This window comes from Dryobates pubescens, chromosome 14 (genome assembly GCF_014839835.1).
Source record: "Dryobates pubescens isolate bDryPub1 chromosome 14, bDryPub1.pri, whole genome shotgun sequence".
Classification (NCBI taxonomy): domain Eukaryota; kingdom Metazoa; phylum Chordata; class Aves; order Piciformes; family Picidae; genus Dryobates; species Dryobates pubescens.
The window spans coordinates 6,297,591-6,308,366 of NC_071625.1; positions in this window are offsets into that span (position 1 = coordinate 6,297,591).

Consider the following 10,776-nt stretch of genomic DNA (forward strand, 5'->3'; position numbering starts at 1 on the left):
TGCCGGGGGTGGAAGGAAAGGCCCCCTGTGCCAGGGCACTTGGTTCAGGCGGCAGCGGCGGGGAGAGCTTTGGGAGGGATCAGCGGGGATTTGGGGGCGGAGAGCAACGCGCTTAGCCGAGGGAGCTGCGGGCACGCTTCAGAGGAACGAGAACGGGCTTTCCTGTCACTGGGGAGCGTGTGTCTTTGGGAGAAGCCGGCAGGTAGAGCTGTACTCCTATCATCTCCACATTTGGGAAGCACCTACTTACCGTGAGAGCGGCTTAGCCACCGCTCCCGGGGATGGACGTGAGAGAATAAAATTGAGCAATACATATTTGAGATGTTTTTATATTGCTCAACACGCCGGTACTTTATCGCAAGACGGCAGGGATCAGACCTTGCCAGCCCTTTGCCAACCGGCTGAAGTCGGTGGTTCACCGACCCGCGGCTCGCACCCAGCTGGGCCCGCAAATGAGCCTTCCTGAGGGCTCTGCCGTGCCCTCTTGCTCCGAGCAGTGTTTGGTATGGCAATGACATTGTAAGTGTACTGTTAGTTTATCCCCTTTTCTTATTTGGACGGTTTATCCAAATGTGGTTTTAATCTTGAAACAACAACAACAAATAAATGGTTCCAATTTTATTCTGTTGTGAACCAGCCCTGGAGGTCTAAATTCGGTTGTTAGCGAGGTCGTTATAAATCTAGAATCACAACAGCAGAATGACTGCATCGTTTACATTCAGCATTGTAAAACTCGTCATTTGTTTTTATTTGTTAAGAAGGGGGAGAAAAGTGCGTGCATACAATGTGGTTACTGTTGGTGGTGGCAGAAGGAAGCAGTTGGGAAATTGCTTATAAAAATTAAAGGCATTTCTCAGAACCCTTCGTGTGTAAGCAGAAAATATTTAATGCTTATTGCACATTAACACAGTGTGTGTCCTTTTACATTTGCAAGCCTCTTAGCAAGATGGTTTGACAACCCCAAAAGTGAAACACGGAAGGCAAAGCTGCATATACAGGAGTGGCACTGGCATGTGAGCTGTAGAACAGCAAATGGGAGTGCAGAGGTTACAGATCTATTAGGAATTCCTGGTCTGCTCATTATAGACACTTTCCAGCAATGACTTTTAAATCTGCCAGTTGTGCTGTCACAGATCAATACAGGCAACAGTCCTTGAAGGATACAGCAGAAAACATCCCTTTTTGTTGTAGGAAGGTATAGTGTGCCTGCACATTTCAGAAGGCTTTCTTCCATTCAATTTTATATTAAAAAATAATCAATTCAGCCTGATTCCTCTGCGCTATCAGATGTCAAGTTTCCACTGACGTCAAAGGGAGCGCCACATAAAGGACAAGTACAGGATTAAGCACGACACAATGTTTGGCATGGTAGGCTTTCTTAAAAGATCTACTTACGGCTCTTACCAGGGAAAAGAGGTCAGTCAACAGCATCACTGAGGGACTGGGATTTTAATTACATAGATCTTCATTTTAATACACTATTTCTACCAGCTATGTGGTACAGGCTAAGCACATAACAGACATGCATCCATAAAGAGAATGTCCATTGTTTTAATGTCAAATACCTGTTTGCTTTGATCATTCAGCAGTTAGTATTTGCAGGCTTGAGCCCATGCCAAGGAGCTTCTATTGAGAGCTTGGCTCCTTGATTCCAGGCTCCTTCTTTTGTCTCCTGCCTGCATCAGACTCTTTTAATCTGTGATTGTGGTTTTATGGCAGAATGCAGTGCTTCAAGGAAAGCCATAAAATTAGCTTTGCAGAGAAGCTGGACAGTGGAAACAGCACAGTCCAGGTGACACTGCACACTGGTGAAGCTGCTCAGCAGTGACAAAAAGCAAGGCACACTCTCAACAGCAAAAGGATACTACACGCATGAGCACAGTACATGCACCAGCTCAAGCATCTCACATAAACCTACACTGAGCTCCATGAACCTGCCCCTCTGCCACAGTTCTGCTGACACTGGTGGAATGACGCATGCTAGTGAGGCCTACTTGCACGTACAGAATGTGTAGGAGCAGTGCCTAAATCAAATGTTCACAAATCCTGTGATGGCAGGAGCATTATAAATACATTTCAAGCAATACAAATACAGGGAACAGATTAGATAATTACTGTAGCCATTTGATTACTCATGAGTTTGACATTAACGTTTTGGGTAGAAAAGATGCCAGTGTAATCTTGTCTCCCATTTCAGTCATTACTGGTACCACACACTGCTGATTTCTGGCCACTGCCGATACAAGCTGCTTTGAAGTACACATTCTGATGCGCTTTGAAATACACCCTATTTTAAGTTACCTGCTATGTAATAGTGAACAACCTTGACTGACTACACAAATAAGCTCAGTTTCCAGACTAAAGCTATTTGTTGTGATTCACTAAAATTTCATCCACTGGTAAAACTATGTGGTGCAAATCTAAGGTCAACAAGAGCATTTTAGTGTTTGGTTGTCCCAGAACTCACAGACATACCAGTGTACACACCTTCTCATTCCAGGCTAACATACTGGTTCACCCATAGTGTTTCACTGCCTCACAGCCTGATCTTCACAGCTCCAGATACTATTTCCCTGTTTATGTGCTGCCATGCTTTCCTCTTCACACAGGAAGGTGTCAGTGGTTACCATCCTGACTTCTCATCTATGAACCTGTTTGCAGATATGCTCCATTAGTTTTGCAAAATACTTTCTTTTGACTTCTGTAGTTGATGTTACACGATGTGGTAAGCTGGTAGCAGCTCACACTGTAAGGCTCTTACCAGGACACATACAAGAGACACATATTGCAAGGCAGCAGCAGCCGGAGCTCACCAGTGTGACTCAGTACAACACTGCACAAGCAAAGGATTTAAAAATGGTTTATAAACTAATCAAAGCCTTCAGCTTCCAGCTGGTCACAAGGCAAGTTACTTCCTACTCCTCTGAGGACTAAATCTTGGCAAGAGATGACAGTGTTCTTTGCAAGACGTAGGTGGTAACCCATATGGTCACTTTAGAGTTCCTGTACACCAAAGTCAGCAAGTTAGAGGTTTTTCCTTTGAAAAGTTCCCAGCAGCCAGAAGGTTATTGCTTCCGAGATCCTCAGTGAGTTTGCCTCGTCCAATGCAGAGCCCTCACTGTGAGGATGCTATGCAGAACACTGTGGCTTTTTAGGCAGAGCAGACTCTGGAAATTCCAGCTCCATGTTATTCTCTTATCCCAGGCTGGAAGGAATTTTAAAGACCATTTAGTTCCAACACCCCTGCCACCTGCAGGGACATCTTCCACTAGATCAGGTTGCTCAGAGCCCCATCCCATACTTCCAGGAATGGGGCACCCACAGCCTCTCTGGGCAACCTGTTCCTGTGTCTCACCAGTACAGGTGTGAAGAACTTTTTCCTTATATCTAAATCTACCCTCTTTCAGCACTACATGTTCTTGTAAAAAGTCCGTCCCCATCTGTCCTGTACCTTTTTAAGTACTGGAAGGTTATATGGTCTGCCCCAGAGCCTTCTCTTCATCAGGCTGAACAACCTCAACTCTTTCAGCTTGTACTCATAGTGGAGACGTTCCAGTCTGCTGATCATTTTTGTGGCTCTCATCCAGACTCAATCCAACAAGTCCATGTCTTTCTTTTACTGAGGATGCCGGAGCTAAAGACAGTACTCCGGGTCGGGGGGCTTCACCAGAGTGGAGCAGAAGGGAAGAATCAGCTCTCTTGACTTGCTGGCCATGATTTTTTTGATGCAGACAAGGATATGGTTGGCTTTCTGGCCTGCAAATGCACAAGGAAAGGCCATGCTGAGCGTCTCATGAACCAGTGAGAACACATTTGGCATGGTGATCAGCTGGTATTTTTGTACAGAGAAGAACTGTACGTAAATGCCATCCCTTGGCTCAAGTAGAGAGATGCAGACTTCTGGGAACTCCAGACTTGCAGAGCTTTTCTCTGATTCCAGAATAATCATCCACAAGGTGTAAGTGCATCAGCAGTACTCTCTCCTGGATCATATTCTGCTGAGGATTGTCTAGGTCTTCTTTTCTCTTAGCTTTTTAGATATTCCCCATGTTCCTAAAATAATAGGTAATCGTTATCCAAGATGTAAATGAGACGCTTCCCAATCCAGATAGCACAATGTCACAACTGCTTAGAATTTATAGAGTCCTGCACAAGACTGTGAGATGCCTGTTGTGCTGAGTTAGAAGGCAATTCACAAATGACAGAACAGACACTTTTCTATCTTTCCAACTGCAAAGGAAAACGTGGGAAATCAGTTATGAAACTGAACTACAGAGGAGAGAAACAGACAAAAAGATAGGAGTATCTAAGAATAAAAGCAGAGGTAGTTGTGGGGAAAGAATCTAAATTCTAAGTACTAAGCTGAAAGAAATAATAAAAAATACATTTTGTGAAAAAGTTTAGTGTTTACCATGGTATCAATTATTATCATACAAATATTCATATCCTTGAGTAATTCCATTGGGTTCTCTGATGAGGTTATTACTGCCATATCTGTCCTGATAATGTAAATCAACGAAATCACCTGTGCCTAGAAACCCAACCAACCATATCTCTTTCACCTTCATGGCAGGTAGAAATGTAAAATGTAGGAAGTTACACAGGATTTGAAGGATTTGAACTTATGTGGCAACCCCTTAACTTGTATTTTCCCCCAGTGTGAAGCATTCTATTTTTGTTATTAGAGGCCATGGCATGTTCTTCTTTTGTTTGTTGAATGTGTAAAGTGAAGACACTGAAAATGGTGTTCAACCAGGTACTCTTTCTAAGGTTTATTAATGAGAAGATTTACTTCATATGAGATCCTATACTAATATCTTAATATGAACACATTTTTGGACTAAAGGCTGCGCAAGCCTCTCTTGCAGGTAGCCATGACATCATAGGCTGGTTTTGTTTCCTATTCCTATGCCTCTCATTGACTTCATCTTTCTTTTATTCCAGAAATGTATGAGATCTATACACACAGGCACACACCCAAGAGGTACAGCGTTTCAGATTGTTGCATGATGCCAGTTCTGGTGGTTTTTTAAAGTCTGTTTTAGGGAGGGGAGAGCTGCTCTGCATCCAGCAATGATGAACAGTGACTTCACTCCTGAAAAGTGAAAATAAACTCACCTGCTTCATTATTAGTTTAGTAAGATAGTTAAGTATGTGGAGCGGGAAAATTTGATATTAGAATATATGGCAGCAATATATTGTTGTTTGAAAAAGAAATTCTATCTACTGAAAGTGAAAAAGGAAAGCTCATTATGGGTACTATGTATGGTTAAGGCTTTGTATTTACTCAGCCAGTGGTTAAGCCTAAATTGATGGTTTAAAGAATAGCTGCTGTTCATCCCACAAAGTTCAAATCAGTTCAGCATTTTCACTGGCATGTGGAAAGAAAGGAAACTGTAAGACCAGGCTTGTAGACCAAGCTAAACTGTTTTCAGCACAGACTGTGAAAAAAAATAAAGCAAAGGTGATTTTGCATCAGTTTTCTGCATTTTGACCTGTAGGGTTGCTGATGACTTCCTCACCCACTAACAATTACTACCAGGATGGCTATTTCAGATATGATATCTCTCTAACAATTTAAAGTGAAGATAATACTTCATCTCCTACTCAGCTCGGAGCATGACCCCAGAATGTCCTCTTCGGATTAGGCACTAATGAGGTGTGACAAGGAAAAGTAGTTTGGAGCTGGCTGAACCAGTTTCCAGTCATTTCTTTAACAGGAGGTTCCTGAAAAATGCAGCCCCTGTGAGTGGATAACACCACTGGGCACACCAACCACATTTAAGGCTTTGTGTTGGAATATATAGGGACTGCACACTCCCTCTTTCTGTGAAAATCTTTTACGTGCTCTTCCAACCCGGAGACCAGTAATACTGATTGCACATGCTACCTCTTCTGCTTGCTTTGGATGAAAATCACTGTGCAGTTACAGTGCAAACAGCCAGGCTCAGTAAAGATATTTGTGTCACCCTGCAACACCCCTTGGAAATTATCCAACCACACCAGTGGCAGGAGTTAGCTTTGCCACAGCTTTTCTGCGGAAAAGATGGGTTTTGGTTAAGTGAAGTTGGCTACCTGCTGCTATCAGAGCTAAACTGTAATTATCTCCAGAAACAAGCAGTGGGATGACAAGATTTTCAAACAGAAAGGAAAAACAGGGAGGGGAAAAAAAAAAAAGTTCTTCATGGCTTTTCACGTTTTTAATATTTTAAGATTACTTCAGTTACTTAACACCCATTAAAAATAATGAGAAGATTGATGTTAGAAGCTCTGGAGTTTCAGACATCCTACAAAGCCAAAGACTGTAAACTACTTCTGCAAAGTTCATTTCATTCTTCTCTGTGCAAGTCATAGCTTGCTTTTTTTTTTTTCAGAAGAAGTAGAAAATGGAGGAAGAATTGCTACAAACTTAATCTCTGTTTTACAGCCAGAGGAAGACCCTATTTGTAGGTGGAATGCAAGGACTTGGCCTTCTACAGGAATAAAGACAAAATGGAAGGTTTGAAATGGGATTGATCTAATCAAGATGGAATATGATGATGTTATCTGACTACTTCTAATTTATAGGGTTTTTTTCTGTATGACATATCTCTGAAAATGGACTTTTCCTTTCAAAAATCAAAGCTTGGTTGTGTAGCTACTCTTTCCATATTTCATCATTTTTAATGGCATTTCTCACATGCACCTCTGAAAATTTCTATGCAATTAGCATTAGCATTACTCAATCTTCTGAAGGGTTCTGCTCAGATTAACATTTTCCCAGGACCTAAATACTACACAAAACTTGATAATGGAGCTCATTGTAAAAATTGTGGCCTTCCAGTATCTGAAGGGAGCCTACAAGAAGGCTGGGGAGGGACTTCTCAGAATATCAGGTAGTGATAGGACTAGGGGGAATGGAATGAAGCTGGAGGTGGGGAGATTCAGGCTGGACGTGAGGAAGAAGTTCTTCACCATGAGAGTGGTGAAGCCCTGGAATGGGTTGTCCAGGGAGGTGGTTGAGGCCCTGTCCCTGGAGGTGTTTAAGCCCAGGCTGGATGAGGCTCTGGCCAGCCTGATCTAGTGTGGGATGTCCCTGCCCATGGCAGGGAGGTTGGAACTAGATGATCTTTGTGGTTCCTTCCAACCCTGACTGATACTATGATACTATGAAATATACAAATAACTACATTGTGTACCAAATTGTCTGCTATTACAAATATCAACTGCAAATAAATGATGCACTGCTACCACTTACCTTATATCAAAGCATTACATAGACTCTGTTTGCCTTTAAATACTGAGTATCTGTCTATCCTGGACAGGCAGCAGGATAGTAACTTGTTTTGGCCTGAATATTTGTCAAAACATGAAACTCATACTGAATTCAGACCGTAGGAATTAATTACACCTCAGTGCCATGGTTCAGAGGAGAAATAGTCCTGATCCCCTGACAGAAAACACACAGATTTCCCCAAAGTAGATTACTAGCACTGAGAACAGCTGTACCTTCAACTTCTTGGTTGAGCTGATATCCACATTTCATTCCATTATCAAGAACCGGAGTTTGGTAGTCATAAGTTTGTCTGTCATCAGTTCCCTGGGAAACAGAATGGCTGACCAGTTGAACTATGGCTGTGGCTTTGAATAAGTTTAGCATGCAAATTGTTGGTTACAAAAATAGTGAAGAAAACCTATATACAGTAAGTTCACAGCAGTGGAGGCACTGCACACAGTGATGTATTGACCCAGAAAAAGGTCCATGATAGTGCTGTGTAAGCCACTATAGCTCTTTCAGTGGCAGTGATGTGTTGCAATTGCCAGTGCTGGGGAGGAATCCTGTTGAAAGGGATGAAGGCAGAGGGGAGGTAATGCCAGGGTAAAGCTGTGTATAGCCAGCCTATAATGGGCAGTGCTGCAATGACATTCATAGAAAGGCAGTAGCACCATTTTGTGACTTCACAGATCACTTAATATCATCAGTTAGGACTGCTGAACAACCTTCTTCAGTGGGAAAGGATTAAAAATGGCTTGTTTTCCCTAGAAGACATCACATGCTTTGCCAGCTGAATACTTTCTTCCCTTTTCCAGAATACAAAGTAATACTGAAGGGCAACTCACATAGCTGCTGCACTGAGTAAAAATAGCTACTGAGGTTGACTGTGCAAAGTCACACAGTCTGTGCTTTGTTTGAAGGAAGTGCTCAGATGAGGCTTGTCGTTAGCATGGGGATGGTTTCACAATGTGAAGGGGAAGTGCCCAAGTGGATTTGCTGGCAGTAATAAGGCAAATCACCTTCTGTTTGATAAGGTGTCATGGGTTAAGTTGAATATTTGCTGTTTTCAAAACCATCCTGCCTCTTTCCAGCTTGAAAATGAAAATGCTGGCTGGAGCAAAGTATCATGGGGCTTGAAGTTCAGATTGTAACATGGGAGGCTGTTCTGGTTGCTGCTTTTGGGTTCTGGGTTGTGAGTGTTGGCTCTTTTCCACAGGGATGGCGGCGGTACGGTTGGGAGTTGGTTAGGACACAGATTTTCTGCTTTATGCTGTTTTTTCTGCATTTTGCTGTGCTTTTTCTGCAAATAGGCTAGGCTAAGGTAATCCTGCATAGTAGTATTAGCTCAGGTAATTGTGCATTATGTTATCACATTTATATTAAGCTCTTTTTATCTTAACTCTTTATCTCAGCACAGAATTTTTTGATTACTTTTTGTGTGTGGATGTCACTTTTCCTTCTGTGGAGAAACAGGCAGGTTAACCCATGACAGTGCATTAACCTGTTAGAAAAGGAAAGCAGCAATCCTCAGTCTGTTGTCTTGGCCAGACATGTCTGCTGACAGTGGGTTAAAGACCGTTTGTCAATGAATCCAAATCAAGTTGTATGAGATGAAGGATCTCTCTGGTAAGCCCCCAGTGTTACTGTATTCATATACTGTCAATACTTATTTTAAGAAATCAAAAAGGAATTTTTTTTGGTCAAACAATGGAACAATTTGCATAGCAATTATCACTATACAAAAGCAGGAAAAGGAAGAAGTAAAACCTAGACGTTTGCATAGCTTCCCTGAGCTTATTAAAACCTCTTACACAATCAAAAATCCAGACTGAAGATTCCTGTAAAGTCTCTTGTCCAAGAGAAGTTAAAGGTCAGACAAGCCTTTCAAGCACTTTGTAGTTATAAGGAACATCAAAAGAGGATGCATCTTAAGAGTACATCCTTCTTGTCCTGCTTAGGATGTGAGGCATTATGATCTGTAATCTCCAAAACGGGTCCTCAGACACAGTTCAGACTGCAAAAGTTTGGTTTTTTTTCATACAGCTGTGTAGAAAAATAAATAGGAACTGTTCATGCTTAATGATTTACTAACTGATGGCCTACTCAGAGCAATTTTATGCCTATACTTGCTGTGGAACTGGAAAAGAGTGTACCTCTCTTTTATTATCCATTAAAAGAACTGCGTTTTAAGACATTAATGTGTTCACTTAATATACAAGCGCTTTGAATGACAATGTCATTATAGAATACATAGAATACATAGAATACATAGAATAAACCAGGTTGGAAGAGACCTTCAAGATCATCGCGTCCAACCCATCACCAATCCAACACCGCCCAAGCAACTAACCCACAGCACCAAGCACCCTGTCAAGTCTTCTCCTAAAAACCTCCAGCGATGGCGACTCCACCACCTCCCCAGGCAGCCCATTCCAATGTGCAATCACTCTCTCTGTATAGAACTTTTTTCTAACATCCAGCCTGAACCTCCCCTGGCGCAACCTGAGACTGTGTCCTCTTGTTCTGGTACTGCTTGCCTGGGAGAAGAGACCAACATCTGTCTGTCTACAACCTCCCTTCAGATAGTTGTAGAGAGTAATAAGGTCACCCCTGAGTCTCCTCTTCTCCAGGCTAAGCAACCCCAGCTCCCTCAGCCTCTCCTCGTAGGGCTTATGTTCCAAACCCCTCACCAACTTTGTTGCTCTTCTCTGGACTCGTTCCAGCAAGTCAACATCCTTCCTAAACTGAGGGGCCCAGAACTGGACACAGTACTCGAGGTGCGGCCTAACCAGTGCAGTGTACAGGGGCAGAATGACCTCCCTGCTCCTGCTGGCCACACTGTTCCTGATGCAGGCCAGGATGCCATTGGCCCTCTTAGCTGCCTGGGCACACTGCAGGCTCATGTTCAGTCTACCGTCGACCAGCACCCCCAGGTCCCTCTCAGCCTGACTGCTCTCCAGCCACTCTGACCCCAGCCTGTAGCTCTGCATGGGGTTGCTGTGGCCAATGTGCAGAACCCGGCACTTGGATGTGTTAAATCTCATGCCGTTGGACTCTGCCCAACTGCCCAGCCTGTCGAGGTCCCTCTGCAGAGCCTCTCTACCCTCCAGCAGATCAACTCCTGCGCCCAGCTTGGTGTCGTCAGCAAATTTACTGATGATGGACTCGATGCCCTCGTCCAGATCATCAATAAAGATGTTAAAGAGCATGGGGCCCAGCACTGATCCCTGGGGCACACCACTGGTGACTGGCTGCCAGCTGGATGTGGCACCATTCACTACCACTCTCTGGGCTCGGCCCTCCAGCCAGTTCCTAACCCATCGCAGTGTGCTCCCATCCAAGCCATGGGCTGACAGCTTGGCCAGGAGTTTGCTATGGGGAACGGTGTCAAAGGCCTTGCTGAGGTCCAGGTAGACTACATCCACAGGCCTCCCCACATCCACCAGGCGGGTCACCTGATCATAGAAGGAGATCAGGTTGGTCAGGCAGGACCTGCCCTTCCTAAACCCATGCTGGCTGGG